Below are 22933 nucleotides of genomic sequence, written 5' to 3'. Positions count from 1 at the left end.
ATTTTCATTTGAAATTTTTTTTGGCAGGGGGCGTATTTATTTTGGGGTTAGTTCTTTCTCAAGTGCATAAATTTGAAGTTTTGGTTCATTTCTTATCCCATAAATTTTCTTTTCAAAATCAAAATCTTTGATTCAGTAAATCACTATTTAATAATTATAAAAAGAAAAGTGGTACTTTAAATTTGTTGTCAAATTTGAAAGCAGATACTAAAATTTGCCTTTTTAAGTAAAACTTCATTAATAGTAGAGATTTAAGTATCCAAAATTTGCATCATATTATTTTTAAATTCTTAAAAGATTATTCTAAGAAATGTCTTTGAGGGAAAAAAACTATTTAACTAAGAAATAAATAATAAAATTGACTGATACCTATTTATTATCTATTTAGAACTTCTGTTAGTTTTCATTTGTATCCTGACAAAAACTTATGTTTTGGTTGCAATTTGTCTTTAGACTTTAGAAATAAAAATGGAAACAACAATAATAACGCATCTTCTAAAGATTTGCAGCTGCTAACATTGTATATGACTTTAAGTTTTGACAAGTTCTTAACATTGAATTATCAGTGCTAAGAGTAACATTGATATACTTGTTTTTGCAAATGAGAAAATTGACTATAATTGCTCTAAGAACTTGTAGTAGATGCACCTTCATCCCAGGAGTTTGACTGTGTCATTCTCTACAAAGGGATTTTATGTATGTGTGCATATACCTATACACATATAAAGACATATATGTATATGTATGTATGTGTGTATGCATTTATATCCTACATTTATACAAATACAATGCATGCATTTGTATACATATGTAATGTCTCTCTGTCTATCTTATCTACCTACCTATATAGTATCTTTGCACACCTGGCCATTCCTGGTTTGTTCTCTTTTGTATTGCTATGAAACTGAAGTTCAAAGAACAGTTAATTGTCTTGACCAGGATTACACAGTAAATGTGAAGTGGGACAAATATTTTCCTTATTTTAGGAAGTTGAAAATTTTGAAAATGTGGTAATTTAAGTTAATACCAAAATATTGGTCATTTTTAATTTGATTTAATTATTATCAGATGAAATTTTGAAGGCCACATATTGTGATTTTTGAGTGTGCTTTTGCCATCTTTAGGTAGCTATTGAATTGTCTTAAAGTCATAATTCCCACAAGTACATGCTATCATTCAGGAAAGAGATTCATCAATTGAATTGCTGGGGCATCTCTACATAGGGAAAGAATTGTCATAGTTTGCATTCAGAATATATGCTTATCCTGCATGAACACCTATACATTTTTTAAATAAGAAAGATGTATTTGTGCATTTATCTTAATTGGTAGCTTATTAAGCTACCAGGCTCATATGAATTAAACATTTATATGTAAATATGCTGAAAATTAAATTTACTTCAAACTTATATACATTATATATATCAGTTCCTGTTTCTAAACCTCATCAGTAACAACAATAAACTAGGATTTTGACAAACTATATATTTGTTCTAATGAACTTATGTTAAACAGTAAAAAGTAAGGAATTTCAATCAATTTGAACTTTGATCCTTAAGGCTGATTTTTTTTTTAAACTTGCTTCTCATGAAAATTACATTTAGAAAAGAATGAAGAAACATTAAATATGGTAGGGACAATTAATATTTAAAATGTCCTATGTAAACATAAGGGAGTTCATCTTCCATGTAGTTATAAATATGAATAAATGTGTGTGTATTTCTGCAATATAGGGAGTTAGCGTTTCATATAGTAGCTTATGTATGTACTTAATGACTTCTTTAAAATGTCTTTTTTATAGATATACTTTTGTGTTGATGATGTTAAAAAAGGAAAATATAAGTCATATTTAAGCATGATTGAAACACAAGAAGAACATGACTGAATGACCTAAGGAGACATATGGAACTCCAGAACTTGTCAGTTCTCTTTGTTAGCATCTGGTATTATCTGACAGTATTCCCAGGTTTAAAGATCTTCTATACAGGCACAGATCTCTGGACTGTGGTGATTCGAAACATAAGATACCTATCTGTTTTCCATTGTGACTTTAACTAGTTTTGTGAAAGAGGTAAATTATTAATGTATCTGAAACTTATTTATTTTGTTAAATTAACTCTATGTTTCCATACTTTTTTGGGGGACAGCTAGGTTGACAATAGATAGAGCACTCACCTCGGAATTAGGAAGACCTGAATTCAAATTTTGCCTCAGATTCTTAACTAGCTGTGTCACTTTTAGTAAGCCAATTAATTTCAATTGACTCAAAAAAAGGGGGGGAAATTATACATATAATTCCATAGTGGAATTATCTGGAATTACCAGATACCTAGCACATGGTGAAGCATTGAATAATATAAAGAAAGTACTTGCCTTTCAGGAGTTGGAACTCTGCCTTCTGCATAGGGAAAAATTAAGATACAACTCTTTTGCTACATAAGGTGTCTGTAAATGTAGGTGTTGATCCTGTCTGCCAACATTCACATTAACTCAGAATTTCAGCAGACTTTTTTTCCTATGTGTACTTGAAGTGTGAAGTTATTCATACTCATTTCAATAGTTTGTTCTTTAACAGAATCACACATTATTGACTTTGTTAACTTTTTAAGCATGATACTTTATAGAATTAGAAAATAGCATACCTGTAAGTAGGAAAAGTGAAATTATTTAACTTAGCTAAGGCTTTCAAGAGAGGATGGTCAAAGAACATTTTACTCATCCTTTATTATGATAGTCTCAGGGCAGGTGTCATGAAGGTATTAGTTGCAAATGAATGATTAAAATGATGATCTTAGTATTATTTTTGTCATAATGATGATTATTTTCATATGAGATGACTCCTTTGTGGCTTCTTAGAAGATATGAAGTACTTTGGTAATTCTAAATATTTATGTTAATTTTTCCAATGATTACTTGGATCAAAATAATATAAAATATGTATATTCCTCTGCCTAAAATGAAATATATGATGAAAGTGGAATAAATAATTGGTCATTGAACTTAAGTAATAAAATATTTCAAAGAAAAATTTGATTAAATAAGATCTCTGTGCACAAAAATCTATATGTTTGTTTACCAAATGCATATATGTATATATATATTTATATATATTTCCTATTTTGTGGTTATGGACACAGTATTTTGTATATTATATACACAGAAATTTGATCAGTGTAGGGAGTTTCTAGTTAGAACTTCCTCCATGGATGCATATCAGTCACTGACCTGTAACTTATAGTTTTAGAGATTTGCAAAGGAGGATGGAAAGTGGCACTTAGAGGTTAAGTGACTTGACCATAGTCATAACAGGAGTATGTGTCTGAAACAGTGCTCAAATCCAATTATTCTTGACATTAGGTACACCCAACTAACCATTATGCTGTGCAACCTTCAATTAATTATACCCAATTATATCATGAGAATGCAAGGAAATTTTATTAGAAACATTTCAAGAGCTTAGATCCAGACCTAGTGTTGAAAAATCTAGATGTGTTTGAGAACATCAAACCACATTGAGATACAGTTGGAAAAAAATCATCAGCATTGGTGAATGTCCAGTGTAAATTAGTTCTTTCTGGGATATTAAGTGGTTTAACTCCTTAAATGGTAACCTGCCACTTCCATTAATGATCCTGTGTAACAATGCCTACTGTGACATGTGTGAATTGGATGTGTTGTTTAAGCTCAAGTCCTAGTGAAATGAGGCATGTGTTGATATTTTTTTCTTTGTGACATTTTAATATGTATTCATTAAGCACACTGAATACATAGAGTCAGTTCTATAGAGGATTACAGAGTCCAGTGACTGTTCAAATGCAGCATTTTATAATATGTGTGTATGCTTGGCATGCCTTTTCTTTGGCAGAAATTTAAAGTTCTTATGTTAAAGTTAAAATTATATGGTAGTGTGTATGGATTTAGCCAGGGAGGAAAAATAGATCAGTATAATGGAAATCAGTGCAGAACAATATAAGTCAATTCTAGAATCAAGAAGTATGATTCATTTTTAGAAGAAAGATATGATATAAAAATATGAGTATATATAATAACACATACATATATACACACACTCACTATATCTAAGTGAATTGAACTATAAATACATGAAAGATCAGGCATTTAAGGAGTGAAAGAGGGAAAGCTTAATTATTTTTTAAAATTTAATTATTTGTGCAACCATAAATTATGGAAATGAATTCAGCATCAAATACTTAAACTCACTTTCATATTTGTTGTTATTGTAACAGTTATCCTTGTATTTTGTTATGCTAATGGTGATTTCTGTTAGAGGAGTATTGAAGCAGTGTCAAGAATTTAGATTTAGGAGAGGGTTACAATTTTCTTTCTCTCATTCATTCATCAATTACTCATAATGGAAACTGAGCTAGGTGGTTATTAAACCAGTGTTTTGAAAGGACAGAAAGTTTAGATATTACAAAACTGCCAGCAATAGAGATTTTATGTTCTTGGAAGGTGACAAAGCAGCAACATATACAGTTACCTTCCAGGTACACTGGAGAGATAATAAAGTGGTATGGATGTTCTCCTTAAGATTGATTTATTTTGAGACTGATAAAATTCTACAAAATTATTGTATTTTGCATAATTGAAGCATCCTATAGAAGTGAATGTTGCAAATATGCAATATCTTTCCATACTTTTTATACACTGTATTCCTGTATTTAAAGTATATTTTAACCCTATAGAATGTCTTGAAGTATTTATAAATAAATCTTCACTATTATTGATTTTTTTCTTATCAGTCTTCATTTCTTATATCCTCGCTAAGGATGAACATATTGACTAATAAAAGTGATGATTTCTTTTTTAAAGTCATTTTCATCCTCAATATAACTATTCACAATTCACACAATTGGAATGGTGAAGTTTGAGGGATAAGAAATGGAATGAATATTTCTGCAGCTTATTTTCTAAATGATATGATAGCACTTTAAAGAAAAGATACAAGAATGTTTTTCCTTGGTTTACCACTCCTCTATTCCTATTGAATATTAAAAATATTTATATCAAACAACCTGTCTTCTGAAACAGATAAAACTGTGAATGACAATATGTCCTAATTGAAAGCTTTAGGTTCTCCTATGAGGTATCATGGTCAGGATAAATCAGTATTACTTATATTGTATAGATCATAGAAACACAAATATTCATAGATAACTGTATTAGTTGATTCACTCAGTTATATAATCATACAGTAGGCTCTATATTTTGTAACTTCTAGGTATATTTTCTCCACTGAGAGCCAGTAACTCTATTTGCTCTAAAATATTTGATTAATTGCATATAACCGAAAATAAATCCTTAGAGAAGATATGGTTCTTCAGAATTGTTCAGAATCTGCCCTAAGTGGTTAGCACCAGTTATTGAAGAAGTATTTACCTAAATTAACTCTGCTCTACAACAAGTTTCCCTGAGGATAAACATTGTGAATTACCTTTTCACTGAAAAGAAAAAAAAATTTATTACCTCAAATAACAGATTGATAAACTTGTTGGACATTTCTTCAAAATTATGCCAATATGCTCAAAATTTTTTTGACAGAGCTTTGTAAAATACTATCATATACAAGGAATATATAAGCACAGTTTTTTCCATTACCGCTTGCTATTATATTTTGTTTATTTACCTTGAGAAAAACATTTAAGAACAACTTAAATAATAAAACTTAAGTAATAAAATGGCATTTAAGGCATTTGTTATGCCTTATTATGAATAGAAATATCATCCTTTGATTCAATAGACAGCAGCAAAATTTGTACACAATTATGCAACTGTAATATTTATCACTATCATTGCTCCTTTGGAACCTGTACTTGGTTTCCCAGAATCTTGCATATCTAATTAACAAGGAGTGGCATGGGGACTTTTGGGATAGAAAACTTCTGAATAAGGAAACTACCTCTACTAATATAGATCAACACCTACTCTCTAACATGACCTAAAATCCTGAGAAGTTAAATTTTTGTCCAGTCACACAGCTTATATGGAATTGAGGTCAAATTATCTTCTGTGACTAGTTCTTTATTCAGTTTGTTACATTGTTTCTCCCTTTGACTAATAGAAAATTTAAACAAAAATAGAGTAGGAGGAAGGAAATCATCCACAGGAATTCTCTAATGCAGAAACCGTAGGTATAACAAAAGGATAGCAATGAAGAGTTTAGTAGTTTAAAGGAGATAATACCTAGGAAGTTGCGTAACAATAATAATAGTATTGATAGTAATAATAATACTTGTGTTATCTGAGATGTATATTTCAAACATACAGCTATATGATAATAAGGTAAATTAGGTCTTGTAATTTAAGGAGATAAATTTAACCTCATACTAAGATTTTGCAGGAAGTGACTGTTAGAAGAGTATAATTTATTCAGAAGGGATGATGGAATAATATTGAATAGCCAGGGAAGTGTATACACAGACACACACACACACGAATGATGGAAAAGATTTTAGCATAGCTCAATAGAATGACGAAGTAAAGGGATATTGTAAAGAAATATATTACAGACCTACTAAGCAGAAGAGGAAAATGAATGAGTTCTAGATGTATGTATTAAAGGGAATGATAATAGAGTAGTAATGGGAGATTTCAACTCTCCTTACATCTAATTGTATTGTATCTGCTAAAAGTAAAGTAGGTGATACATTCTTAAGTTGTTTGCTAATAAATTTATACTTCAAAAAGTGGAAGACAACTGAAGGAATTGTTTTAATCCTAGAAAACTCAATAGAAAAACTAGTTTCTGAATAGTGAACTCTGGGAGGAAGTGACTTTACTATCTTTGATTTCTTTTTCAATAAAGAGATGATCAGTGGACATAAATGAACATTTGTGGTACAACTTTTTTTGTAAAATAGGTTTCAGTAAGAAGAAAAAAAGATTTGTAAATTATAATTCTTTGGGCAGGAGTAGCCTGAAAAATGATGAGATGTTCTCAAGAATTTCGGATGTTAAACACAATACATACTGATGAGGAAGAAAAAGGTGTAACTGTCCAAAGAATACTATTGACACTGAAAAAAGAAACTTATTGTTGAACTCAGGTTTTGAAAAAAATATTAAGATAAACATAAATTAGGTAGCATAATGAGTACAAATAAGTTGCAAATTCTTTTTTAAAAAATATTTATTTAGAGGTGGCTAGATGGCGCAGTGGATAAAGCACTAGCCCTGGAGTCAGGAGTACCTGGGTTCAAATCCAGTCTCAGACACTTAATAATTACCTAGCCGTGTGGCCTTGGGCAAGCCACTTAACCCCATTGCCTTGCAAAAACCTAAAAAAAAATATTTATTTAAAAAATGACAATTCTACCAAAACTAAACTACCTGTTTAGTGCCCTACCAATCAAAATTCCAAAAAATTACTTTAATGAGTTAGAAAAATTGTAAGTAAATTCATATGGAGAAATAAAAAGTCAAGAATTTCCAGGGATTCAATGGAAAACAAAGGACAAAAGAAGGGGGCTTAGCCGAACCTGATCTAAAATTATATTATAAAGCATCAGTCATCTAAACTGTTTGGTATTGGCTAAGAAATAGAGTGGTGGACCAGTTGAATAGCCTAGGTGCAAAAGCAGGAGACAATTATAGAAATCTGCTGTTTGATAAACCTAAAGAGTCCAGCTATTGGGATAAAAACTCTCTCTTTGATAAAAACTGCTGGGAAAATTGGAAGTTAGTATGGAAGAAACTTAGATAAGACCAGCACCTAATAACCTTTACCAAGATAATATCCAAATGGTTACAGGATTTAGACATAAAAAATACTGTAAGCAAATTAGAACATCAAGGACTAGTTTACCTGTCAGATCTATGGAAAGGGGAGCAGTTTATGACTAAGGAAGAGTTGGAGAACATCACCAAAAACCAACTAGATGATTTCAGTTACATTAAATTAAAAAGCTTTTACACAGATAAAACCACTGTAATCAAGATCAAAAGAAATGTAGTAGATTGGGAAACAATCTTTACAACTAATGATACTGACAAAGGGCTTATTTCTAAAATATACAGAGAACTGAGTCATATTTTTAAAACAAAAAGCCATTGCCCAATTGACAAGTGATCAAAGGATATGCAAAGGCAATTTACAGATGAGGAGATCAAATCAATCCATAGCCATATGAAAAATTGTTCTAAATCATTAATTATTAGAGAAATGCAAATTAAAGCTTCTCTGAGGTACCACCTCACACCCCTCAGACTGGCCAATATGACTAGAAAGGAAAAAGATCATTGTTGGAAGGGATGTGGGAAATCTGGGACACTATTACACTGTTGGTGGAGCTGTGAACTCATCCAACCTTTCTGGAAAGAATTTTGAACTATGCCTAAAGGGCAACAAAAATTAGCATACCCTTTGACCCAGCAACACCACTACTGGGTCTATACCTTGAAGAGATGATGAAAAAGGGTAAAAATATCACTTGTATAAAAATATTTATAGCAGCCCTGTTTGTGGTGGCAAAGAATTGGAAATTAAGTAAATGTCCTTCAATTGGGGAATGGCTTAGCAAACTGTTGTATATGTACGTCCTAGAACACTATTGTTCTATTAGAAACCAGGAGGCATGGGAATTCAGGGAGGCCTTGAGGGATTTGCATGAACTGATGCTGAGTGAGATGAGCAGAACCAGCAAAACACTGTATACCTTAACAGCAACATGGGAGTGATGTTCAACCTTGAAGGATTCGCTCATTCAATCATTGCGATGATCGATAACAATTTTAGGCTGTCTGCAAGGGAGAGTGCCATCTTTATCCAGATAAAGAGCCGTGGAGTTTGAACAAAGTTCAAGGACTATTCGCTTTAATTTAGAAAAAAAAACAGCTATCTTATTGTCTGATCTTGTTATCTCTTAGACTTTTTGTCTCTTCCTTAAGGATATGATTTCTCTCTCATCACACTCAATTTGGATCAATGTACAACATGGAAACAAAGTAAAGACTGACAGATTGCTTTCCATGGGGGGGTGAGGGGAGGGAAGTGAGATGAGGGGAAAATTGTAAAACTCAAACAATATCTTTAATAAAAAAATAAAAAAATATTTGTTTAAAGTAAAGGGGTTAAGTGACTAGCTCAAGGTCACAAAGCTGTGGGGTTAAGTGAGCTGCAAATCATTATTAGAATAATGTTAATCATGTCAAGAAAATACAGAGTGAATTTAGGTTAACCATGAATGCTGAGAGAAAGGGGGAGGGGAAGGACTGTTTAAAAATCTGTGCTGGGAACAAGAGAAAGAGCCAAGAATGAATAGAAACAACTCTTCACTGTGTATGAGATGATTATAATGAATGACATAAAGGAATCAATGTTTCTCTATTTTTATTTTGCATTATATTTACTCAAACAAATGATCTTTAGATAAGAGAGTATACAACAAAAAAAATGTTACCAGGCACCTGAAACATTAGAAAGGGGATAGGCATCATGCACACATTAAATAGAATGCTGAAAGAAATTTTAGATCTTATTATTAAGGAACTGCTGTTGATATTTTAAGTTTCTGTAAAGAGGTTATGTCAAGTTGAAAGTGGAAAAATAGAGTTCTGCTTTTATAAAATGAGAAAGAACAGGGATTCTTAAAATTACAGTACTGCAACTGACTGTGATGTATGTCAAAATTCTAGAAGTCATTATTAAGGTGATGTTTTGTGACCACTTAGGTAAGAGATGATCACTATGATGCATCATGGTTCAAAGTGATCAAGAATAAGTCATGACAGACAAGATCTCAGTTCCTTTTTTGACAGGATATAATATATTGGAGGACTAAAGAAAGCTGACTATACATTGACTTCAGGAGAGAATTTGATACAATTCTCTCATCCTATCCCTGTGGACAAGATATAAAGTTATAGATTGGATGCTACTCTAGTTAAATGAAATCAGTATTATTCAAATGACCAGATCGTAAATGTTATCACTAATGGGTCAATGGCACCCAGGAGATGGATCTCAAGTATCGTTCTTTTTGGTTTTGTGTCATTCCACTTTTATTTCAAAACAGTAAATTGGTTAAAGACAATGGTGACATTCTTATCCAATTTGCATATAAGATGAACTTGGGAGTAATAGCAAACTGGTTGGATGAAAACTTTGAGATATCAAAAGATTTTGATGTATTAGTAACATGTTTCAAAACTAAAAATCTGAAATTGATGAAGAAAAAAGAGAAAGCAAGCTGTTTCAAAGTTTAACTAACAATCTCTGAAGGAAGTTTATTCTTTGATTACTAGAGAACTAAAAGATGTTGGATAACCATTACTGGACATTAGAGTTCTCTATTCAGATACAATTGGTATTAAAAGATCACTCTACACCCAAATCTGAAATTTCATACTCATGGGTGCAAGATCTTTTTTGTTAAAAACAAGGAAGGGAGAATGGTTACAGGATAGGTGTAATTAGAGCCTTAAATAATATCAAAGCAGGACTCTGTCTTATATCTCATCATTTTTTTCTAACTTACTTAAACAGAATGGTAACATTGTTAAATAAATATCAGACAATAAGATAACATCTTCATCTTGGTGGTATAATCCTCTGTTTGACTAATTAGTAAAGTATATTGGTCTTTTTATTTTATTTTATTTTGCTGCAAAGAATAGCATGACTTTATTTGCAATTAACATTTTACCTAATAGAATTCTGGCAATATTGAATTGTTAATCTTAAACAAATCTAATTAAGAGATCAATTCATTTGACTTTTGAGGAAAATATTTTAAGGTTATTTCATCCTAAAGTTAGACATGTTTTGTACTTTTGTTGTTCAAAAAGAAGCCAAACACATTTCATCTTGGGCATTCATATGAACGACAACTTTGCCTACTCTGTCTGCCATGTCTGTTATCTAAAGCATTATTTTTAATATAGCTTTCTTATTATTCAGTTGAGCAGGACAGCTGACCTCTATTTGCCTCAGTTTCCTCAATTATAACTGAGGACAACAATAGTATCTACCTGCCAGTATTGTTGTGAGGATCAAATTAGATATGTTTGCGAAGCACTTAGCATAATGTCTGACAGAGTAGGCATTTTATCAGTGCTAGTCATTATTATTGTATTATTATTATTACCTGTCAATGCATAAAGTTTGTTTGAAAATTAGAATCAAATCTGTGAAGGAAAGGAAGGAAAGAAGGAGGGAGGGAGGGAGGGAAGGAAAGAAGGTGGAAGGAGGGAAGGAAGGAAGGAAGGAAGGAAGGAAGGAAGGAAGGAAGGAAGGAAGGAAGGAAGGAAGGAAGGAAGGAAGGAAGGAAGGAAGGAAAAAATTATGCTTGATTTGAAAATAGTCCCTAGTTTAGTTATTTGTACCTCTAAAATCCAGGGGTTGGCATATAGTCATTTTTTGTAGATTTCCTTTTATAATTCCAATTGTTCTTACAGGATGAGCTGTATTATAGTCTTGATTAGATTTTTAGTTATGTTAGAATTTCAAAAGGGAGATGAAAATATTGTTTATTTTCCTTTGGCCCTTCAGCAGAGCTGCTATCATAACACTCCAGAAGACATTAAGGAGTGGAGAAGCTGATAGATCAGAGCAGTTTAGTACTTTCCCTTTCAGTTTCTGTATGTCATCCTGAATCTCAAAGTAGCCCAGGCATTAAATGTCCAGAGTAGTCTTCTCACTTTCACAGACAAGATATTGCTTGTAAGCACTTAATTAATAACTTCAAGATAAATTAGCAACTGTAGTTTTTTCTGTAAAGACAATGTCCATTTTTAAAATTGTAGTGTTATTACTTCTAATAGAATTTTTATTTAGATTAGAAAAATAAAATACTGCATTGTATTTTGAGAGTGTGTAGATCATGAAACTAATTGAATGTGATTAATATCAGTATTTTTAGAGCTTTTTTAGAAACAAATGTGATAATTATAAAGACAATAAAATTGGTTTAGAAAATAGCTGTGTTTTAATTTATATATAGATATAGTTGTGCATACATATATATATATATATATATATATGTATATATATAAAATCAACAGAGTAAATCGCATTAAGCCAGTAGGGATACTCATGCATTTCTTGATTTTTAGCTGAAATTTTGAAACTATTTTGTCTTCAATTAAAAATAAAAAAAAACAATAAATATTATCTCTCAGTATGCCTGGCTCTTTTATTTTACAGATTAGGAAACTTAGGTTTAGACAGGTCAAATAACTTTTCTAAAATCACAAAAGTAATGTGGCAGAGCACAAATTTGAATCTATGTCTTAGAGCTCCACTTGAAAATCATTTAATTCCTTCAGGCACTTCATCTGTAATATAAGGGTAAAAAGCTAGATGATCTTTAAGATTTCTTAATATACAGTCATGAAAGAAAAGGGAATAAAAAGAAGAAATAAAACAAGGTCAGAGACATGACAAAACAATATTTATTTCAGAAAAAAACATTAAACTATGAAATGCTTTTTTAAAGTTCCTGATCCATTTTTTTTTCTTATTCAGCAACATATTCCATATATAAAAAGCTTAGCTATGGTGAATCTTTTTAGTCCACTATAAAAGGTTCACTTTTAGCTTTCAAGTTTTATTAACCCTCTAAATAGCAATCTGTTAAAATTCATTTTGTTAAAAAAGGAGAGTAAAATGATTTCATTTTGTCAAAAGAAATAAAGAATTATTCAGGACAGGACTCGGACTGTTCTTAAGGAGCAATTTGGGCAGTTTTGCAATATGTGTTTAATTTTTCAGGTATATAGGTTATGATTTGGTACATCAATTTAATAAACCTATATAAACTAGAATATTACTTGTAGGGAGGGGTTTTTCTGCCGAAAAAATCTTTGTAGATTCTTAGCTGTTACAGATTATAAGAAAAAGTTCAAAATCAGAGAAAATTCAATAGTTAGCTATCCCCTGAATTCCAATAAATATGATAAATATATATGTGTGTTTGTGTGTATATACATTTTATATATATATATATATATATATGTACACATATATAAATAACATGAAAGGGGAGAAAGAGGGAGACAAAGAGGGAGTAGGGAGGAAGGGAGGGGAGAAGAAGGAGAAAGAGAAGGAGGAAGAAAAGAAACTGGGAAGAGAATGAGAGAAGAGCAGAGAATTTATACACACATTTTTCTCTGGTGGAATTGCAGCTTCTTGAGGGCAATGACTGTTGTTGATAATATATTTCCCAATACTTAACACAATGCTTAGCATACAATAAGAGCTTAATATATGTTTGTGGAACTGAATTGATGATTTTTAAAAAGTCATAAGGATCATAGATATAGAACTAGAAAGGACATTAGTTCTAATCCATTGTAGCCCAAATTTTCATTTATGTGGAAGAAAACTGAGAACCAGAGAGGTTAAATGAACTGTCCAAATTTACAGAGGTAGTAGATAAGTATAATAGAGGTAGGGGTTGAGAAACTTATTTATATGTCATATGAGAGTTTAAATGTGTATTTGATATTATATTTTAAATTTAATTTTCATAGATCAGTATTTATTTTTGAAACAAAATAGTACAGTCTTTTATTAATTACTTGGAAATACCCATGCAGTTAGATTCTGTTCTTTTGCTACTGTAGACAAGGCACTCAATTTTTCTAGCTTCAAGTTCATCAGTTATAAAAGGAGGAGGCTTAATTCCAAGATTTTCAAGAAATTTCTGTTCTAAGGAATAAGTTCAATATAATTTCCTAAGCTTACTTAAATACTTGAAACCTAACAGGAGCTGCATTCTATTGTACACATTGAAATCAAATTAACCAATAAAAACTGATGTAGCAGATGAAAGTGAACAACTCATAAATTCAGAAGATTTAGAACTGCAGAAGAATTTTAGAAATTATTTATTTCACCTGCTATCCTCATGTTACAGATGAGGAAACAGAATGGATCCAAGGAGGTGATAATGACTGGTATTACTAATAGATGAGAGAGCATTCTAATTTTCTTAATTTCAAGTGAAAAGCTGACCACTGAACAAAATTACTTTAAAAATCTCCAAGCTTTTTTTAAAATAGGACTTTACAAATTGGTTAATTATTGCTTTTTTGTTTGTTCTTTTTCCTTAATAATAATTGGAAGTCAATTATATTTGACATTAAGTGAATTTAAGCATGCATTATTTACACATTTTTTCTCACTATCTCTTCATTATCTGAATTGTTTATTAGTAAAACACAGATTTAGAGAAGTACACTAATCCATAAAAACCATTAAAATCTGAATAAGTGCCTTGCATAAATAAACATCTAAATTTATTGCCAAAAAGTGCCACCTAAATACCAATATGTTGTATGTCTAGCCCCCATAATTCTTTTTTCAAATGCAAAATTTCATCTTTTCAACTTCCCATGGTTTGAACCATCATACTAATAGTTTCCCAACTCTGTAACCAGAATGGAATAGCAAACCAAATTAAGAAAGGTAGAAAAAGGAATACTTTTAGAATCTCCACCAGTTGGCTTCATTTTTTCATTCAACATACTAGGTCACACAGCTAGGCAATTAATAAGTAGCTGAGGTTGGATTTGAACTCATGTTCTCCTGACTCCAGTGCAGTGTTCTATCCACTGTGCCACCTAGCTGTCCCCCAACATACTTTTAATAGAGAGACATACTATGTGTAAAGTTACTGTTGTTTGTCTATCGTTCTTGAAGTGCACCTTGACACCAGGGATGTGATGCTATAACGTGCTAATGAGTTGGATTTATGTGAAGGAGATCTGTGCAGAGTCACCAGTTTCACTTTCTCCTCTGGTGCCATCTGGGTTCAGTGGTCAGATATGGTTCAAGACAACTTGAAATAGCCCTGGATGGTGCTGTGTAAGAACTTTGGCATTTTTTTTAGCTAAAAGCTTTTATCTGGTCTCATTTTAACTTAGATAAAACCCATTCTGTTTAAGTCAGCTAAGAAAGAAAAGCAGCATTGATTGGCTTCTTTTGTATAGTCAAAAAAATCAGTCTAGGGGAAATACCTTCAAAGTTTCTGGTCAAAGTAGAAATAATTGCTATTTGTATTTACTTAGAGCCAATAAGGGTCCAAACTGTTTAAAATACTATCTAATCTGTTGCTCCCTTTATGCAAAAACCAACTATAATTCTTTCCTTAGCTTAGAAATTGCCCTAATTTAATTACGTTAGTATTTACTTGAGAATTCTTAAAATTTAGATCTTGAGATTTAGCATGAGCTTCAGTTGTTCCTTGTTCTTCAGGAGATGTCCCTTAGACCATCCCTATTGAAATAAACTCTTAGTTTTTGACTTCAAAGTATATCCAGTGAATGTATTTATGTAAATATAGTAAATGACACTAACTTCTTCAAACTTTGTAGCAACAGTCTTCTTGTGAGAAGACAAGAAAATCTGTTTTTAAAAATTTATTTAAAATTTTTTTCGCTCTTTAGTTTTTAAAAATTTATTTATTTATATTGAATTTTACAAATTTTCCTCTACTCTTGCTTTCCTCTCCCCGGCCCCCCCCCACAGAAGGTAGGCTGTTAGTCTACCTTGTTTCCATGGTATACATTAATCTAAACTGAATGTGATGAGAGAGAAATCATATCCTTAAGGAAGAAAAAAATAAAGTATAAGACATAGCAAAATTACATAAGAAAACAGGTTTTTTTAATTGAAAGTAATAGTCTTTTGTCTTTGTTTAAAGTTCACAATTCTTTTCTGTTTGCAGATGGTATTCTCCATTGCAGACATCATAAAATTGTGCATGTTTGTTGCACTGATGGAATGCAAATCCATTAAGTTTGCTTATCACCCCCATGTTGCTGTTAGGGTGTACAATGTTCTTCTGATTCTGTTCATCTCACTCAGCATCAGTTCATGCCAATTCTTCCAGACTGAAAACAAGAAAATCTTACAGCAAAACATAAAACTTGAAGTTAGGAACTATTTCCTTCCTGTCTTTTTGTCCTCAGTATATCTCCTTCATAACCTTTGTGCTTGCACATATGTGGCATTTGATAAAGGGTTGTTGAATTGAAGTATTTGTTTTGCCTTGAAAAAATTTAATATACTGCAACACTAGAGTTAAAAGTGACTTCTTTGTAATATGGATAATAATTTGTGGCATTTTTGAGGGTGGCGATATGTGCCAGGAGAAGTTGTTTAAAAAGATTCCATCATTTTTTTATGAGGGTGATGATTCAGTGGATAAAGTATTGGGTCTGGCATCAGGAATCTAGTTGAGTCCTTTCACATTTCTCAGACTCAGTTTTCTCAGTTGTAAAATGAAGATAATAATGGAATTTACCTCAGAGCTCTGGTGAGACTTCTAATCCACTAATATTTGTAAAACACTTAGCACAGTTTGGAACATATTAGGAACTTTATAAGGTTATTCTTACTTCCCTCCTTGAGTAAAATAAAGTCTTTTATGTAGCATTTTACAGTGTTCAACTAATACTTCCTTCAGTCTTCTGTTACTTGATGTGAAAAAGAAGATCAGAGGGAGTAGACAGGTAATGTGGCCATATCTAGAAGGTACAGATATAAAAGAAGGCTTAATAAAAAGATTCCCAAACATTGGAAAATATCATGGAGGATCTATTAGAGAATGAAAACTGGAATTATATAGGATGAGAGGCTAGAGAAAACTTGTGATGAAATCATTTTAAGAAAATCACTGATCCTTTCAATATTTATGTACTGTTCAGTTTATGATATTGCAGTTATATCCTCAAGGAAAGCATTTTGGTAATTGATTCCATGACCATTCCCTAGTGTTGGAAGATGTGTATTAGGCAAATTATATATATTAATTATTTTGCCAATTTTTTTTTGTTGTTTTGAGACTTCAGGATTTTATGGCATTTGTTAAGAGAATTATAGTCACTAAGAGTGTATCAAATCAAGGTTGGAAACACAGTACTTCAAGAGATATGTATGATATCTTTTGACTCAGAGGGAAACAGTAATTTATTTAGTATCTACTGGGAACATGACATTGTTCTATGACTTGGTGATACAAGTATTCCCTCTCCCCCTCTCCATTTTCAGCTATCTTTTTAATGTTTTTTTTTCTCCCATTTAAGTATAAGCTGCTTGAGGGTAGGCATTCACTCTCTTTTCCTTGTATTTGTATTTGTATCCTTTATGTTAGTATAGTTGCTTGACACATAGTAGGGCTAAATAAATGGTCACTTCTTTGTCTCAAACAATCCTGGTACATGAAATTTGTCTCTCTAATCTGACTTTAGATTTATGGAGATTATTTTTATTTCCTTTTCATTAAGTAGTTTCCTTCAAGGATAATTTGAATATATGAGTAGGCATAGTGGAAAAAATAACTTCAAACTTGTTGCAGAAACTTAGTTCTTTTTAAAAAAGAGATACAAAGTTTAGCATTATCTTTGAAATGCAAAGGAAGAGAGAGAGAGAGAGAGAGAGAGAGAGAGAGAGATTTGTTCTGAAGAATTGTTCAAACATTTTTGCTAATTATATTTCTTCATTTTTCTGTTAAGCTAGAATTTTGTTATTTTTGTTTTTTAAAGACAATAAAGTTTAAAATAAGTTTATTTCTTCATAATCTTTTTCTTTTCCCTTTTCAAGAAAAAATGATCTATAAATCTGAATGTGTAGTGCCATAATTGTTATGGTGTTGAAGTTGATATTTTAATCACATAATAGTAAGGAAATTCAAATTTATATCTCCCACTGCAACCATAATATGACCATATTACAAAAATTACATGCATTAAACATAAAACATGAAATAGGTTAGCACCATATGCTGCAATAGCAATTCCTACACATGAAACAAAATGTTGGTCAATGGGTACTCAGGGAACTGTAACTTTGAAGTTCCTCACTTTTTGATCATCATATCTTGATCTCAAAATTGGATTAAATTTAGAATTTAATACAGACTTGTTAATATTAATGCTAGGAATTGATATATAATTAAATATATTTTCAAAAATTATAGTTTAAGAAAAATGTTTTTGATTATGCTCAAAAGGTACAATGAAAATATGTTAGGCAGTATAGAGGATAAAGTAAAAGGCTTGGAGTCAGGAAGATCTGAAGTTAAATCTTGCCTCAGATTACTGACTAGATATTTGATCCTGGACAAGTTACTTAACCTCTCTAGATCTCTTTTCTTTGTCTGCAAAATGGAACTAATAATGGCATCTACTTCACAGAGTTGTTATGAAGATCAAATAAAATCATTCTTGTGAAGCACTTTGTAAATCATAAAGTGTTATATAAATGTGATCTTAATATTATTATTATTTCACCAACATATTATGTTCATAGAGAAATAGTGTATGTTATTAGAGTTGACAAAAAAGATAGGAATACTATTTTGTCCTTATGAAAAAATAGGAAATTTCTCTAGTGATTTGAGATCTTTGATTTCTTAGTATCATCATCCAACATATTTAAAAATGTTTTATTGTAGACTTGATTAAATATGAACTACACACCAACAGACATAGATTTTCCCAAGATGTTTCTCAGTTAAAAATATTATTTCAGAAATTTTTAAGGGGGTTGGGGAAAGATAGTGATTTTTATTATTTTTGTTATTGTTTTTTAATGCAATGCAGTAGAGATGTGATTGGGACAGAGTTTGAAATGTCCAATTAACCATTGGTGATGTGAAATTGAAGTTCGGAAGAGAGATTTAGACTAGATATCTGTAAGCCTTCGACAAAGAAGTGACAATTACTCTTATGGTAAATGAAGAAATCACTGAATTTACAGAAGGAAAGATGACCCAGGAGATCCCAGTCATCTGTTGCAACTAGGGTTAAAGAAAGCATGATATGTAAGTTAAACTTTTCATAGGAAAGTCAGAAAGTAAGAAGAAAACAAGGAGAGAGTAGTGTTTCCACAAACCTATTCTTTAGCAACCTTTCTTCCTTTGAAGTTAATTTGATTAATATTTTTGCCTTATATAGGTCATGGTGGTTGTTGTCTACCTACCCCCTTTATCATTCTTCCTCTTTTTTCATGTAATTCAGCAGCTGGATCCTTGTCTTCTTCTCCTTTCCATTTCCTGACTTTATAGTATGCATTCATGTTGATGCTCCTTCAAGTAGTCCTTTCTCTCAGTCTTTTAGTGTCTTCAAATTTCATCCCTCCCTTTACACTTCAGACACAAACAGGATTTGTCACACCCCATATCTTACATGTATAGCTTTCTTACTTAGTTCTAATCCCTGAATATGCATTGCTTCAGTCAGCCTGAGACCTATTAAAGACCTTAGTTTTATAAAACCAAAGTCTTCCACTGCATCCAGGACCATCTCCTGTAGTTTTGATTGATATCTGGCCATTGGACCCAGATGGCTCCAGAGAACATAAGTTTGTTGACTTTTTCCAGTCATCCTTCACAATTCACTTGCATGCCATGTCATGGTCCTCTTCAAGAATGAACAAGAGGTGGCCAGGTTGTGCAGTGGATAGAGCACTGGCCCTGGAGTCAGGGGTATCTGAATTCAAATCCAACCTCAGACACTTAATAATTACCTAGCTGTATGGTCTTGGGCAATCCACATAACCCAATTGCCGAATGAACAACAAGCAACCAGTTCTTTGATTAAAAATTGACATTCCTCTAACTAGTCATTTTACCTTTCCTTATGCTCCACTCTTTCTAAATTTATTTTTGCCCTTATCTCATACTCTAATTCCTCCACTTTTTATTACTTTCTTATATGTTTTCTGGGATGTTGTCAGTATTTTTCATGAGGATGAAAAAGGCATCAAGACCAGATACTGCACTGATGGTAAACTGTGAATCTTGAAAAGGTTTATAAAGATCAAAGTGGAGGGGGGAGTTGATGCATGACTTTTTGTTTATTGATGATTAGGCACTCAATGCAACTTCTCAGACAGAGACACAACTAGGTATGGATTGATTCTCTCCTTTCTGGACTAATTTTTTCCTGACAATCAACTTCAAGAAAACAAAGTCCTCCTCCAACCAGCACCACACTATCCACATGTGGAACTATCAGACCCAATAAATAGAGAAATTTTGAATACTGTGGATAAATTCATTTACCTGGACAATACACTCCAGTGCTGTTCTTATAAATAATATGGTTGATACATGTATTTCTATAATTTTCTCAATGCTTGAGAAGCTTTGAAAGAGAGTGTGGGCTGTATATCAAACTTAAATTCTGCAGAGTTATTATACTGACCTCACTGTTGTATGCTTGTGAAACTAAGATAGTCTGTTAACAGCATGTCAAAAAACCACAACCATTACCACTTGCATTGTCTCAGTAAGATTCTGAAGACTATCTATCAGTATAAGATATTGGCAGGATAAGATACTAGGTCTAGAGTTGAACTGCCAAGCCTTTAATCTTTATCTCAGAGAGAGTAACTCCAGTGGGCTGACCAAATGCACTTTTATTTTAAAAGACTTGTTTTACAGAGAACTTGCAGAGAGCAAGTGTTCTAATGTTGGTCAGAAGAAGTGGTATAAGGTCACTTTCAAGATATATGAAGAACTTTAGTATTGACTATAAGAGATGGAAAATGATGTCACAGGACCACCCAGCATGGCATGCTCAGATCAAAGGAGGCATTGTTTCCATGAGTAAAGCAGAATTGTGGAAGCAGAAAGAATATGTGAGCTGTAGATATCAAGAGTCACCTCCACCCTCCATGTTCTATTGGACTACTTGTGTCTAAGCTGTATTTATGCGTTTCAAACTCATGAAATTTATCAGTCACAGCTAAGCACACCATAGCCTCACCTTCATGTTGTGATGTCATTGATCTTCTTCAATAACAACGATCAATAGCAACTCCTGCTATTACTTTTTTCCTTCCTCCCAGAATTTATCATTATAGTTAACTAATGTTAACTATAGTCAACATTATGCTTTAGTCTTGAATCTCTCTCCTCATATTCCTGTTTTTATGCATTCATTCTTTGCCCAACCTCAGACCTGAATTATTCCCACTGCCACTTTCTCTGCTCCTACTTTGGTCACTGAATAGATCTGAAGGAATTCTCCCAATGCTTTAAATTGTTATTCTTTATATTTTGTAATCTCAACAGCAGCAAAATAGTTCCTTTTCCCCTCATTAATTGATTCTCAGTCTCATTTCCCACAAAAGCTATTGCATACCCTTCCTTCCCTCCTAAAGCCTTCCTTACTTTACTTTTCCCCACCATTCCCAGCTGAGAATCTCATACTTAGGGCGTCCAAAGGCCTGGATTTGCATTCCAGTTTTGACTTCTTTCTGGCTGTGTGATTGTGGGTCTAGTTATTTTATTCTCTGAATCTTAATTTAGTCATCTAAAATGTATTGATAATATATTTAATGTATACTACCTAATTGACAAAACTTTTTCTGGGCAAAATACTTTGAATTCTAAAGTTATAAGCAACAAAAATATGATTAATTTCCTAGGAAGAGAAAACCTCGTGTGCTTAATTATTTCCATGTTTCAAAGGAGTTCCATCTTCATTGGAAAGTCACATGACATTATTGCTGTCATTTAATGATTCAAGTTATTTTTTTTGATAAACCCAAAAGCTCAGCTAGCATCTCTGAGAAAATTTTAGTAAAATCAGTGATAGAGAGAAATAACTCAAAAAAACCCCCAAACTACTTGAAGATTCATATTTCTTCTTTTGAGGTAAGGGGAAAAATAGCACAATATAAGTAAAAAATACATTTAGTTTTAAGGAATCTTCTCTGAGTCTTTTTCAAAATGAGGGAAAAAATGAAAATCTGGCTCATTTTTCTTCATAAAGATGATGCTCTTGAAGATGCTCCTTGTGACTTGAAACCCATTCCATGTTGATTGAATGTAAACTACACTCTTTATCAGCTCTTATTACCACTGCCCACAGACCTGTCATTTTTTCCCCAGTCTCTGTACTTTGCTGATGGACATATATTTTATCTAAACCAAACTAGCCTGCTTTGTGCCTTGCACATTTTGCTCTGTACATACCATTTTTTAAAAAAATTACACTATGATAACTTGTTTTGGGAAATAACTTTTTATATACTTTTTGAATGTTTCATACTTTGGAAAATTTTTATTTATAAAACACATTTTGATTATGAATTATTTTAGACTATTATTTCATGAATTCTTTAGTGTATATTACTTCTGAAGCTGCTTTTTAGTTGTTTTTGGATCAGAAATCTTGAATTTAGAGTTGAAAGTAATCTAGGGGACCATCTTGCCCAAAATCACTTGTTCTAAGAATGGGGAAACTTAGTCATTGGTAGGTTAAGAGTCTTGAATACATAAAAGAAATGCTAAATAGTAGAGGTACTCTATGAACTCAGATCCTTTTATTTTAGGGATAATTTTTTATACTCTATTATAATTATCATAGATAAATATTTTCATTTTAAAATAGATTTTCTTGTGTTATTTTTCTAAAATAGCTGAAACTTAAAAATTACTTATCTATTTATTTATCTATTTATCTATCTATTCATTCATTCATTTATTTATTTATTTGTTTGTTTATTTATTTATGAGTTAGTCTTGCAGATCATCAGTCTAAGCAACTCCCTGGTATAGAAACCCCCAGCTACTTCTGCTGAAAAGTGGCATCTCTTCTCAAGGATAGTCTTAGATTGAGTCAATCGGTAGTGAAGGGACTTGCCCATGATGGAACAGTCAATAATATGTTGTATGTGAAACTTGAAGCCAGGTCCTATTGTCAGCAAGGTCAGAGTACCAAACTGCCTCTCAAGATTATCCTGTCTTTCCTCTAATTTGGTTTAACATATTATCTTAGGATAATAGTATCTGAACCTTCCCTAACCTACCTAGCTCAATCCTATCTAATTCAACAAAAATTTAGTGAATGTCTACTATGTAAGGAGACTATTTTCTTTTTTTTAATTTTTTTTAGAAGGCAATGGGATTAAGTGGCTTGCCCAAGACCACACAGCTAAGTAATTATTTAGTGTCTGA

At 31.9% G+C, this 22933-nt stretch overlaps 1 protein-coding gene across 5 annotated transcripts in view; it reads left to right on the top strand.

Moving 5' to 3' along the window:
- The window catches only part of RALYL (RALY RNA binding protein like), an 888236-nt gene that overhangs the window by 5401 nt on the left and 859902 nt on the right, over nucleotides 1-22933 (top strand). The gene's annotated exons all lie outside the window — the stretch shown is intronic.

The sequence above is a fragment of the Macrotis lagotis genome, chromosome X, assembly GCF_037893015.1.
Source record: "Macrotis lagotis isolate mMagLag1 chromosome X, bilby.v1.9.chrom.fasta, whole genome shotgun sequence".
In the NCBI taxonomy this organism is placed as follows: domain Eukaryota; kingdom Metazoa; phylum Chordata; class Mammalia; order Peramelemorphia; family Peramelidae; genus Macrotis; species Macrotis lagotis.
Note: the sequence above shows the minus strand (reverse complement) of the source record. Positions and strands in the feature narration are given on the sequence as shown.